The sequence below is a fragment of the Alligator mississippiensis genome, chromosome 15 (genome assembly GCF_030867095.1).
Source record: "Alligator mississippiensis isolate rAllMis1 chromosome 15, rAllMis1, whole genome shotgun sequence".
NCBI lineage: Eukaryota > Metazoa > Chordata > Crocodylia > Alligatoridae > Alligator > Alligator mississippiensis.
The window spans coordinates 36,494,547-36,505,357 of NC_081838.1; the positions used below are offsets into that span (position 1 = coordinate 36,494,547).

Below are 10,811 nucleotides of genomic sequence, written 5' to 3' on the forward strand. Positions count from 1 at the left end.
GGGGTCACTTGAGCCCAGTTTCCCTCCTGCCCAGGCAGGGGGTCGGACTTGAAGATCTACAAGGTCCCTTCTGACCCTACTTCTATAATTCTATGATAAGTGACCTGTTAAATGATGCAGGGAAGTAATGCAGAGAGAATTAACTCAGGGAAGTAATGCAGTGCTGTACGTAGCGACTGATTCTCAACGATCAGTATCTTCTGGCCTTCTCTCCACGTGTTTCTGCATACAGAATGGCTCCTTTTCAAAAGCAGCCTGGCAGGAACACTGCTGACATCTCCACCAGGACAAGCTTTCCATTTCCATGCTTTCTCACTATGCAGCTGAACAGCACAAGGCAAAGCTACGTATTGCATAAAGAAGCTAACATTCCTTATTCCCACTGCAGTGCTATGAAAAGCTGAAGACTTTCTCCAAAGAGCAGTGGCTGCAACTTCTAGGCCTTTGCTAGCAACTGAATCGAGCAGGCTTGGTACATAAAATCTATGCTAAGCAATCTATTTTATTTGGCTGCAGCACAGGCAGATGTGATAAAAGCTGGTTATGTCTAAAATGCGTACTGCCCCCACCCATCTCAGTTTAGTCCTAAAATGCCTGTCTTGAAATGACCAAGTACCAGCAAGTCAGTTGTGCTATAAACACATGCAGGAACATTTCATGTCAAAGAATACATGGTATGTATAATAAGAGAGAGGACCAAAACTCTCTTTACCCTGGGCAGCTCTCACCTGTAGCTCATACAACCTAGATGTTGCAGGTAACATGCATCTAAATTAATATAAATGACATGAGCACACACACACTTTACTATTCATTCCATCCAGGAAGAGCACACACACTAACTGCAGAAATGATTATTTGGTCTCTGGCAAGTCCCTTAGCCTCGCAAACCATGTCTATACTGCTTGCTTGCTGAGGCCAGCAAGCTCTGCTTGCTCCCTCCCAATCTGCATGCACTCAGGCCTGGCCAAGGGGCAGCACAGATGTCTTAAAGAGGTCTTGAGGCTCTGTCAAAAAGGGCTAAGGACCTGCACTAAGGACCCTTCTAACCCACATGGCCAGCTTTGGGCATGCGCTGAGTGAGAGTGGATAGGTCTTGTTTCTTAGCTGCCAACCCAGGTTTAGTGCACAGCCATGGCATCTAGCTCAGTTCCATATCCGTAAAAGGGGGGCGGGGGGGGGGGGGGGTAAACGCTCTTCCTTGCCTCATTAAGTTTTCTGAAAATCACATTGCTTAGGGTGCTCAGCTGTGCCAGTAATGGTAACGGGCTGCTCCCAGGAGCACCACAAATGAAAAAGGGCCTCTCTGCTGGGTGATGTCTCTAGAAACAAGGTGTTTTCCTGGGGGGAAGAGGGACGCAGGAGTCTGCCATGTCACTCCAGCATCCCCACCCACATTGATGCCATCACAAGCTCTGCTCCACCGTTAAACCCACCAATATTTCATGCCCACACTTTTCATATTGAACTTCCTGTTTATACAATAAGAAACAAAAGGTGTAGAACTGAGGGCAAGGAGTCTTAAATTTACAAGGTCTCGGGAGCACCCAGGAATTTTGGGTGGATTTGCAGAAGAGCTCAGGTGCCATTTAGGCACCTAACTAAAGGTGCAGTGAGATTTTCCAAAAGGTTCAGCAAACTGCAGCTGGATTTTCCATACCCAACATGCAATTCTGCCATGAGCCAATATTTAAATGGGAGCTAAGCTAAAAGTCTGACCTTTCCTAAGAGAGCTAGGCACTCTAAGCCTTTGCATACATTTTACTACAGCTACTTCTATAGCCTCTTTAGTGCCAACACCTACACCTGCAACAAATATTAAGGACCCTCCAAGATTTACTCTGTCCTTTGCCAAGCAAACCTCTCATTGGTCTAACCTTCAGGTCATCTACCTAACATGGTGCCTAAAAGCATACACGCAAACCGGCTCTCATTCATCAAAATGTTTTCTTCAGAAATGTTTTACTGATGAGCAGCTGTGTTCCTTTTCTCCTTAGTTGGTTCCTGTATGCAGATACAGAGCTGCAAGTGAAGCTGCATCCTTTTTACCCTTGACTTTGATGCATTCAAAGGAGAAAAGGGAAGCCTATGCAGAGCTGGGGGGAGAGGAAAGCCAGGGAGATTCAACAGTGTAAAAGAGGAACAAGACACTGAAATGCATCATGCTTATTCTCACAATTTCAGCAGACGTTAATTATCTAGCAAATCAGATGATCTTCAGCCCCATCTGGAATATAGTTGCCAGTGCACTGTGCCTGCAGGGTCACCTCCTTTACCCCATTCCCTCCGAGCACCCCCATTTCTTTGCCACTCTTCTCCAGTCCCATTTCACCAAGCCACTATTCTCTGCTCAGCCATCTTTGCTAAGGGAAGGAAATTCATAACAGAATTAATAGGATCATTTGTTTTTAAACTCTCCAAGTTATTCCCTCTTCTCTGTTTCCTGTTTTCTCTGTGCTCCAGGATCCTGTAAAGACAAGTCCTCACCATGTACACATCAGTGGCTCCACTGAAGTCAAGGGCACACGAGGAATTAGGACATTCGACTCCAAGATCTTTGGGCCAGAGAGTGTCCTAACGTGAGCCTTATACAAAACAATGCATGTTGTCGGGGCTCAATAATTAACTAATAAATGGCACTTGACCAACACTTCCTTTTCAAAATAGTGTTACAGGGAACAGATCTATAGTTTCTCAACAGGTTTTTTGACATGACAGTCCTTCAGTGCTTTATCTCCTCCTACTGATGAGAGGAGAAGGTGGATGAGCATAATATAATGAGACTGATTTAGCATATGTGAATGGAAGCAATGACTTCCTCATTTTTGATCCCAATGAAAAACGTTGGGAACAACAGGCACGGGACGCTGTCCTGTCTGAACAGGCAGCCTCATTCGCCAAATGTTGAAAAGTGGTTAGATTAAAAAGTGAACCTGTAAAAGTGGTAACTCAAGGTTCATGTCAATGATATCTTGAACGGTTTTGCTTCAGCTTCTCAATTTACAGGGAAAAAAGATCACTTTTTAGTTTGTTGGAGGTGTTGTTATTCTTGTTATTTTATAGCTTTGATCCTGAAAAGCAATAAGCCAGCAAACTTCCACTTGAAGAAAGCAAACATCTTTGTAGCAGGACCCCAGCCCAACACACAGCGGCATGGTGCAGATCAGTATACATGCATGATAGTATACTTTGGTTGATAAAAACAATTGCCTTTTGAGTGCAGTCTGAGCACTCATGCAAATAAGTGAGAAAAACGCAGGTTGCATACCGGCACGTACACAAGGCAAATACCTAAATAAAGCAGCTGCAGTTGGTTAACAGAAGAGCAAGAGCCAAAATCATAAGCATGGCATTATTTAGCAAGGCTTGCCAGTAGACTAAACAGAATATGATGAACCAGGTGCTGTGATTTGACACCACAGGGTGCCAATGGATTTACACCCATTTACAACAAGGCTGAATCTGACTCTGTACCTGCATTTGAGAGAGTCATTCTGAAAGTCCAGTTTGTAAATGCAGTCATATAACTTGCTTCTGTTGCTCTCTTATTTGCAAGGTTATGCCCTGGTTCAGGGAAGCTCTCTAAATGCACACAGTGCTTTAAGCAGGTGACAGGAGTCCCTGAAGTATTTGGGGCTGCTTACATGATCGAGTGCCGTCCTGAGCTGGAATCTAAGATGCACTGCTTCAATTCTTGATTGACAGAAGAAAATGGGGGGTTAAGTATAAAATGTAGCCAGGCCTTTTTAACCACAAAATCCACACTGTGAAAACAACAGGGGCATCCTACACAGCCCTTAGGAATCATCAACTATCTCTAATTTCCATTGATAAAACTTTCAGGAACCTTCCACTGGTTATAAATGGAAAGGTGAGTTAAATAATCCTTCCTTTCCTGCTGCCCACACATTTTTCAAACCATGAGATGGTCACTTTTGCCTCTGAAAAAAGAATAGATAGGAAGGATTTTTAAAGACAGGCAATGATTTACAAAAAGACAAAGTGGAATCAATAAAAACTTGAGCCACTTCAGCTTATCCTTAAAAACATATTTGAGACCCTGACTTTACTTTGCCTCTAAATCTTTCTTGTGTGTGAAAGCTGAGCATGGGAACAATGAATGAGCCAGTCGGGACTGCTAAAGATGGCCCTGAGTTACGTGTCTCTCTCACAAATACGAGTCCTCTCGGACTACGTCTGTCTGACTACATCAATTATTAATACTGTTATGTTCCACTTCCCCTTTTCCCCAGTTATGAAACTTTTTTTTGCTGAAGATACCGAGGAAGATTCTTTTCCTATTGATAAGTGCTGTACAGAGCATGTCTGTCCTTTTACAAGTTGAACCTGGTAGCTATAGGGATGAAAAATGTTAAATCCAAGCTGAAGATAGTAGGAGCTTATGAATGTTACATGAGTCTTCAATGATCAGGTGCTTTAATGTCTTTTCTAGTCTTCTCTATCAATAGCCAAGGTATACAAAATCATCATGGAAATACAGGGTCAACTTTCCAGCAGGTGCATAGACAACCTGTGGCCTCAATCCAGCAGATATTTATACACGGGCTTAACTTTGTTCACATGAATAGACACACTGAAGCAAATGCTTATTATTTAATACTTGCATTACAGTAGGGGCTGGAGACATCAATGCCGCACTGTGCTAGGTGCTGTACAAGCAGTCATGGAAAGGCAGGTCCTTCCCCCAACAATTTACAAATCAAATATCAACTGGCAGACAACACGCTAGCAAACAGAGGGAAATAGGGGAAATAATCCTCAGCATGAAAAGCAGAGGTGACAGAACACGAGCCGGCAGCCATGCTCATACCTTCGGTAGACACCGGGGAGATGGGAGTTTTATGGAGAGATCTGAGAAGGCGACTGTTTGAGTAAATAAAATTAACTTGACCGTACTTGCCTGCAAACGTTTGACCCGTGGCGACCATGTGGAGTCGGTCGGTCCCTTCAATTGTTGAAAGAAAAAAACAAGATTCTTCCCCTAGTACAAACCTAGAACAGCTGCACTGATGTCGGCAAAGTTACTCTAGGTTCAGAGCGGTGGGAGAGAGGAGAATCCCCCTGAGGAGTCTAATCCAGTGAATCCTATCCAAGCGCTTGTCCAAAGTTAAGACTACAGGACAGATCCATACATTTGCACTTCTCCAATGCACCGATGAAATTCATAGAGTCCTAAACGCTGGGGCAGGACAGGACCTCAAAGGACCATTGAGTCCGACTCCCTGCCTGGGCAGGAAAGAGCACTGGGGCCAGATGCCCCCAGCCAGATGCCTATCCAGCCTTGTCTTAAGAACCCCCAAGGTAGGGGAGAGCACCACCTCCCTTGGAAGCCCATTCCAAATTTTGGCGACCCTTACCGTGAAGACGTTTTTCCTGATGTCCAGCCTAAATCTGCTCTGTCAGTTTGTGACCATTGCTCCTTGTTACCCCAAGAGGCACCCTGGGGAACAGAGCATCTCCGATCCCTTGCTGCCCCCCTAATGAATTTGTAGGCGGCCACAAGATCACCTCTCAGCCTTCTCTTGCAGAGGCTGAAGAGGTCCAGATACCTCATGAGTCTCTCCTCATAGGGCTTGGCCTGTAAGCCCCTAACCATATGAGCGGCCTCCTCTGGACCCTCTCGAGTCTACCAACATCCTTCTTGAAGTGCAGTGCCCAAAACTGGATGCAGTGCTCCTACTGGGGTCTGACCAATGCCACATAGAGGGGAAGTATCACCTCCTTGGATCTATTTGCCATGCATCTGCTGGTGTATGATAAAGTGCGGTTAGCTTTGCTGGTGATTTCATCACACTGATGACTCATGTTCATTTTGGAGTCCACTGTGACTCCAAGATCCCTTTCTACTTCTGTGCTGTTGAGAGGGTCACTTCGCAACCAGTACATGTGCTGGATATTTTTGCACCCTAGGTGCAGCACTCTGCATTGGTCCTTGTTGTACTGCATCCTATTGTGTAGTGCCCGCTTATCCAACCTGTCCAGGTCTGCCTGCAATCGTTCCCTACCCTCCGGAGTGTGCACTTCACCCCACAATTTAGTATTGTACGCAAACTTGGACAGAGTACACTTCACACCCACATCCAAGCCACTGATGAAGACATTGAAATGTACAGGTCCAAGGACCGCACCCTGCTGGATTCCACTGCCCACATCCTTCTACGTCGATAGTGACCCATCTACTACCACTCTCTGGGTGCGACCACTAAGCCAATTTGCCACCCACTGGACCATGTAAACATCTATGTCACAGCCTCTTCATTTATTTATGAGAATGGGATGAGACATCATATCAAAGGCCTTGCTAAATCCAAGAAAATGACATCCACCTCTACTCCTGTGTCTAAGCATTTTGTGAACCTGTCATAAAACGAAACCAGATTGGTCAGGCTTCATCTACCTGCTACAAACCCATGCTGCTTTCCCTGCTCCATTGCTTTTCCCACTGGTCTCCCACAAATATGATCCTTCATAATCTTTTCAAAGACCTTTCCAAGGATGGAGGTGGCACATGTAATTTGTAGGACTTACAGGGCCAGATCTCAGCTCAGGTACACAGACATGCTAATGCAGGTCATGAAACTGTGCTGACTTGCAACTAGTAATTTAGCTAATACTATGGATTGCATTGTCCTTCTTAAGATTGCATCAGAATCCATTTAGATGCCAATTTCTGATTAAATACCTTTATATTACATTTCCTTTATTGTGCTCTTTGCTACTTGCATCTGAACTTGTATCATTTGTGAGCACACTAATCTTCAGCTACCCCTGCTTTCTAAATCCACAAGAAAGACTAGAACATTTACTGTTAAAGGCCATCTTGCACTTTTACAAATGGTCTTAAAACCTTACTTGAATGATCTTTCTTTGCAAGGCAATTGGTCATAAACAGATGCTCAGACTTTGTCTTCCCAGCAGATGACCTTTACTGCAGCATCACCATGGCCTGAAGTCTCATTATTGTAAATCTCAAATTAAGATTACTATAGGCCTGGAGAAAGTATGCAATATAAACCCCCTTGTTTACTACCCCGTGGTAAAACACACACCTTTTTTATTCAATTGCCATGATCACACACCAATTAGAGATATTTTCAAACCTTAAATAACTTCAGACATATAGCATCTCCTGTGTCTCTTAGTGGTCATGCCATTCAGATACTGGATTTTGACTCATTCTTTAGAGATGCAATTCTCCTATGAGTTGTGCTGGCGTAAATCAAAGGGAATCTCATTGAAGCTAATGGAGCTACACTGGATTTAAAAACCAAACCAAACCCAAGAGTGACAAGAGAAGGAGGTCTTGGGGGTCACACTGATACCAAGACAAACCCAGAGTAATCCCACTGAGTTGTTTTTTTTCTGTACCACTGCTGACAGTGATACCATACCATAATTCACACTGCTTCTGGTGGCAATGGTGAGGATATGCAAGGTCCCTTGATTTCAGCAGGGATATTGCTTTAAGCAAGTTAAACGCAAAGCAAGACTTCTACTTATAATCAGGCTCATTAGAGCAAAAATGTTGCAAAAGTGACTGGTGCTTTTGGGTGCCCAAATTCATATATCTTAAAGGGTCTGGATCTTCAGAAAAGTGCTCAAAAGATCAGGTCCTGGGAAAGAATCTCCAGTTGGTCACTCAAAATCAGTTGTTACACTTAAACAATCTTGACCTTACATTTTAGCATATCTGAACACCAAAGACACTGTCCAAGCCCTAACCTGGTTTAAACCCATCCTGCAGAAGTCATTGAGAATTCCCAGGTTGGGAAGGAGCCACAACAGGCCGTTCATGTTTCCCATTAGGATGCTTACAGTGATAAGAAAAGCCAAGTCTAACCTGGCTTTAACACCACAGCAGCAGACGCACAATGTCACATAAGCAGAAAGTCAGTTGCCCAAAGAAGTGTTTGTTGAAATGGCATAACACAAATCCATTTTACCATGTATAAATGGGCCATGGGGATCTAAAGTACAACCCTTTCTTATTTATTAATGTCCTAATTATTACAAAATTACAGCTCAACATATACACATGCGTATATGCTCCTCACACACACACACACGCACACACACACACATTCCCCAATGACTGCCAGTTTTTTTTACTTACACTTACAGAGCCAAAACGACATCTCATGTAAGAGGGTGCAACTCTGAGCTACATCCCCTTCTGCCGTCTCTTGGTCTCTCAGTTGAAACTTTACAGCAAAACACACCAAACCAGGCATTTGCAAATGTTATTTTTGACTTTTGCCCTACTTTAGGACCCAAGTTCAGGCAAGTCCATAAACAAGCGCTCCCATCTGTCCTGATTCAGCAGAGCACTCAAGTGAGTTAAGCCAGTGCTCAAGTCTCATTGTGCTTAATTATATCCCTGAACTGCAGACTGAATATGGAAAAGAGAAACGGCATCATCTTTTTTAAACCCCTGCCACATAGGTTGGAGAAGCCACCAGGTGTAATACTGTCCCTACTATACAGATTTCCCCCCCAAGCATTCTACTCTGTGTTCCCTAGACCAGCAGGTGCCTTAATCCCCTCCCAGTTACACCTGTGCACATTGTTAGTGACTCCCGTAAACCGTCCCTGATTTAGGCTTAAATTACTTAAACTACACTTTAGGGCCTCACAATATGAAGGGTCTCTAAATAAGAAAAAGAAAACTGGCTCAATGTCGAGTTTTATAATAGGCAGTTGGTAGATAAAGGAGATATGGGAAAATGACTCTTAATATGGACATTTTCATCCTTATGTGACAAAAGTATATATACACTGGATTATTTTCATCGTATGCGGCCTCTTAAGATGGACATAGTTTAGGGCCTCAGCGTGTCATAATCTGGCACTGCTCGTAAAGCAACTGGTGTAAAATGGGTCCCGGCAAGAGGAAATTCAGGCTCTAGATGCGTTTAACATGGCTTAACATACGTTAAACATGCGTTTAACATGGTTTAACATACCATCTTAATCTCATCCTTGGATGAACCTCTTTCAAGTCTGCACTGTTGAAAATAACCACTGGCACTTCTCCGACTGTTGTCATTTAATTAAATAACCTTTCACACTGAGCACACCCAAAAGCAAAAAGGCTCATTAATCTTTCTAGTGATTAAAAATGCCGCAAAAGGTTCAAACATTTACCTCTCCTTCCCAGCTGCTGAAATGGTTTTAGGAGGATCGGGGTTCATACCTCACATTCCCTGGAGCCAGAGATAGTGTACGTGCAGGGTTCAGATCCATTAATGGATACACCCATGGTTGGCTTGTAGTCCACATAATACTCCTGCAAAGGGGAGTTCATTTGCCTTTCAGACTCTCTGGCATTTTTTCTGCGCCTCTTCATAAGAGAGTGCTGCTGGAGTTGTTTCACGCTGGCTGGGTGGCACCTCCATGACACGGAGATAACCAGCAAAATCATAGCCACTGAAAGAAAGAGGGCCACGCTCCCAGCAATGATTTTGTGAAAGGAAACACGCTCGTACTCCGGTTCCACTCCAGGTGCCGGCAGGTCCGGAGAAGGACTTGGCATAATGGAGGTTGGCCGATTACTTTCCAGTTTAGAAAGGGTAGGTTTGGGAATAAAAAGTGGCCTCTGGGGCATTTTAGGTGCCTGGTATGATCTTTCAGAGTACATTCCCACAGATTTCCGGACAGAGAGATTTATATTAGTGAAAGCCATGAATTGATGGTCTCCTGAGAGATGCTGGTGAGTTTGTCTGCATCCAGGTTCAGCTTGTGCAGGTTGGGCAGGCGGTGGAACGTCCTGGGTTCTATTCACGTCTTGTCATTCCCCGATAAATCCAAGTTGTCCAAGGAGCTACAAGTCCACATAACTCTGGGCTAGCAGACCGGATCCTATTCCACTGCAAATAAATGGATCGAAGGTTGAAGAGGCGTGGAAAGTAGACCAAGCTGATTTTAGAAAACTAGTTGTGCTCTAGATGGAGCTCTGTTAACTGCAGGAGGCCAGCAAAAGCATTGTGGGACAGACTCCGCACACGGTTGTAGCCCAAATCCAGAAAATCAAGGTTCCGGCAATCTTGAAAAACTTGGACTGGTCCCATTTTCAGCGAGTTGGACCACAAGTGCAAGAACAAGAGCTTGCGAAGGCCCTTAAACTGCTCCGACTGTAACACCTGCAGCTTGTTGTAAGAAAGGTCCAGGTTGCAGAGATTGGGGACCAGGTGAAATGCTTTGTTGTGCAGATGAGTAATTTTGTTGGAGTTTAGAATTAGTTCCTTCAGCCTTTGGATCCCCTGAAACGCATCTTCAGCCACGGACCTGATGTAATTATGGTCAAGATAAAGCCAGATGAGCTGATTCAGGCCCCAAAACTGATTTGATTTAAGCTTCTGGATGCTGTTGTAGCACAGCTATAAGCCTTGAGATCCTCCAGAAATATTCTGAGGGATATCTCTGAATGCGTGAGATTCACAGTACGCAATTTTGCTATCACACCTGCAGTTCTTGGGGCAAGTGCGCTGAGCCGCAGTGAGCGTACCAGACAGCACCGTAGGAAGTAGCACTAACACCACACTCATGCCTCTCAGCTGCTTCATTAAACGGAAAACTGCAATATTAAAAAGAAGACAAATGTGCATTGTAAAACTATTAAAATAAATCACATGGAGATTACTTATGTCAAGGGGTTTCTACTGAGGCATTGGAGGTCCAGTGGATTTGGAGACAACCTGTTTGTCCCTTCCTGCATTGTTTGCTATGTAAATGCCTGTTATCATTTCACTTCCTAGCCTGCCTCCCTGTCCCACCACACCCACGCCACCACC

At 44.2% G+C, this 10,811-nt stretch overlaps 1 pseudogene; it reads right to left on the reverse strand.

Annotated features, from left to right (window-relative positions):
* LOC132245685 (leucine-rich repeat transmembrane neuronal protein 4-like) overlaps positions 1-10,590 on the reverse strand; it is a 32,998-nt pseudogene extending 22,408 nt beyond the window's left edge.
* Positions 10,591-10,811: the final 221 nt, after the last annotated feature.